The sequence below is a fragment of the Pteronotus mesoamericanus genome, unplaced genomic scaffold, assembly GCF_021234165.1.
Source record: "Pteronotus mesoamericanus isolate MK-2021 breed Mesoamerican mustached bat unplaced genomic scaffold, CSHL_Meso_final contig_78, whole genome shotgun sequence".
NCBI lineage: Eukaryota > Metazoa > Chordata > Mammalia > Chiroptera > Mormoopidae > Pteronotus > Pteronotus mesoamericanus.
Genome location: NW_026555258.1, coordinates 11,248,625 through 11,251,661, shown reverse-complemented (window position 1 = coordinate 11,251,661; position 3,037 = coordinate 11,248,625). Strand labels below are relative to the sequence as shown.

Here is a 3,037-nt window from a genome sequence, read left to right as displayed (position 1 = left end):
GTAAACTGATGCTTGGAATCATCTCTGAAATTGTACATTTATGGGACAAAATCAATTTGTATTTCTATGGGCAAGAATAATTTGCATTATTCTCATTTTTCTATAGTTTGCAGAATTGTGAAATAGCTGAGTCAAAGACAGTGAAAGACTCAGGCCCCTCTAGAATCACATAACCCCCAAAGATAACACCCACATTCATCAAAAGGACATTTAACACACTCTCACAATGTATATAGGCTATAATAGCTATTATTTTGGGGTTGCTTACTGTGTGTCAGATACTGTTGTAATTGATGAATATTATCCCATTTAATCCTCATAACGAGACTATGAGGTAGACCCTATTATCATTCTGTTTTTCAATTAGCAATAATCGTGCCTCGGATAAACCTCATTAGCTATGATACTGCCACTGCGCAAAGCTTATCATTCCGTTTTTACTGATGAAAAAACACACAGAGGTTAACTAACTTGCCCATTACCACATAGCTAGGAAGTGGAGAAGCCAGAATTCAAAGCCCTAACTACTGCTTTATGTCATTGTTTATGTATCATCTTTCAATTGATGGACATTGGGTTGTTTCCAATTTTTTCTATGACGACTATTTCAGTGAATATCCTTATATCATTTTCCACTTCTCTGAATTCCTCGAAGTGGAATAGCTGGCTCCAAGAATGTGTGCATTTTACATTGGTGTGACCAAATTGCCCTTCAAAAAGTGGAATCAATATACACTCCCATCAGCAGCCAGCTTAGGAAAGTTTATTTTCCTACATCTTTGCCAACAATGAGTAATATCAGTGTTTTTAATATTTGCGAGGCAGGTGAAAAAGAGATTTCTTTTTACTGCAAGAGTTCTTCAGGACTCTCTTAGGAGGATAATTACAGTGCCAGAGGTTGCTTTGCCTCATGCCCCGCAGGGTAGAGCTATAAACTGGGAGCAAAGTGCCGATTTGGGGAAGGGACCTGACCAAGGCCATTCTGTGAGTTAGGGGCAGCTCCGGGACTCTCTTCAGGGTGTTCTAACTTCTTTCTGAATAAGTGGAGTCTTTCCTTGAGGCCCTCTGCCACCAGCTTGCTTTCATTCTGAATACCAGTCGGAGGGGTTGGGAACCAATCAGAATAAATGTCAGTCACTAGAGATGATAGAATCAGCTAGCTCGCTTAAAAAAAAAAAATTCTACTTCATCACCAGTGGACCAAACACTTAAATATTTTAAAAAGTGTAAAATAAATAAATGGACTACATGAGTACGTAGTCCATTCTATGATTTATAAAACAAATCATGAAAGTTTAACAAATTTGACAAATTTGGATAAAATGTATATATGGCAAAAAACAAAAACAAAAACAAAACAACAACCCACTATGAGTTGGAAAGACAAAAGGAGAATTTATACAAGATACCAAAATAAAAACATATGAGAAATTACTTAGGCATTCACCAACTGTTAGACCAGTTATAGGATTATAAAAGATAATGCTGTGAATGTGGCTTGTTCAAAGGCTTTGTCATCAATGTTGGCACAGTTGTTACGGCTGCCATCACGGTCTTTATGACTGATTGTCAGCGATGCAGCCAAAAGTTGTGTGGAAAAGCGCCAGACACAGATGCAGGTATGAGGGGCGCTGTAAGGGTGTCAATCAATCACTTTTCCTCAGAGGAGGAAGAGCCCAGGTTTTGAAACCACCTAGGATTTGAATTCTGGCACTGCTGGCATTGATCAGTCCTTTGGCAAGATATGTAACAGCTCAAATCCTTATCTTCTCATTTGTAAAATGGGGCTGAGGATACCCCTGTCTCAGAATGTGTTTAAGGAATTAATAGATGGTGAATGGAGACTGCCTGGCACAGGGCCACTTATTAGACTAAAAAAAAATGGCATTCCCTTCTCTGAGAACCCACAAAGATTTCCTGGATTCTCCAGTTCATTCAGCAACTTTTATCTCGTAGCTGTGTGTGCTGGGCACCCTGCAGGTGCTGGGGAAACTAAGGTAGATATGAGGCAGCCTCTGCCCTCCTGGATTTACAGCGTAATGAGGACTTTGGACACAGCACAGATAATTTAGCAACAATAAGTTATTTACAACTGATGGAGAGCTTTGAGGAAAAACACCCCAGAGGCCTTGGGAATGTTCTGGAAAGGCCTCTGAGGTAGAGATCTGGGGGATGGGGACAATGAGCCTTGGTCACAGATGAGGGAAGCCCTGGTAAGGCCTGAGCAGGATGGACCAGGGTTAAACCTCGAGAAACCAAAGGAGGGTCGCTGGCTGGAGCCTGGGCAGGGCGTTTCCAGCTCAGGAATTCTGGCTCTGGCATCACAGAGGGGTCACTCCCAGCTTCAGTCTAGACATTCTAGAAGTAGAAACTCAGTACTTCTGAGGTGACCTGGTGTATCCGGGATTTTGTTGGTGCACCCAGAAATTCAGATGCAACCTGCTGGCTGCTGTACCACTACAAACAGGAATTGGACAACTGGCCCCAAGTTCTTGGCCTTAACCTGATGCAATCAGTCACTCTCCTTTGCCAAGTCTTACTATCCCTTTTTTGGCATTTGTCTATGTTGTAATCATCAGCTCATACATCTTCTTATGAGCTTCCTGTAAGAAGAGAACGTATCTTTCTCCCCCCTTTGTCCATAGCTTTTGGCACAGACCTTGCATATATGAGGTGCTGCTGATTGTATGTTTATTGAATGAATAATAAATGATGCTTTACAAAAACTTATTCATTTGATCTTAGGTAACTATTATCACCCACTATGAGCTATGTTTTACTGAGCATCTACTGTGTGTCAGACTCATTATTAATGTTATCTCATTAAATTGCTCTTTGGAGATTGGCATTATTTTGCCTCCATTTTCACCTCAGCTTTATATGTTGAAGAAATTCAGATAATGAGAAAAATTGAAAGAACAGTACAATAAGCAACCATAGATCCTTCATCTAGATTTGCTAATTTTGCCACAGTTGCTTTATCTCTGTGTACTGTCTGTACAAACACATACACACACCTTTTTTCCCCCTCAGTCAT

The 3,037-nt window shown here is 40.5% G+C and overlaps 1 non-coding gene across 1 annotated transcript; it reads right to left on the bottom strand.

The window, feature by feature from the left end:
• Nucleotides 1-278: 278 nt before the first annotated feature.
• On the bottom strand, nt 279-424 carry LOC129079709 (U4 spliceosomal RNA). Its single transcript, XR_008530074.1, has one exon. It is a non-coding gene; the product is annotated as a U4 spliceosomal RNA (small nuclear RNA).
• Nucleotides 425-3,037: the final 2,613 nt, after the last annotated feature.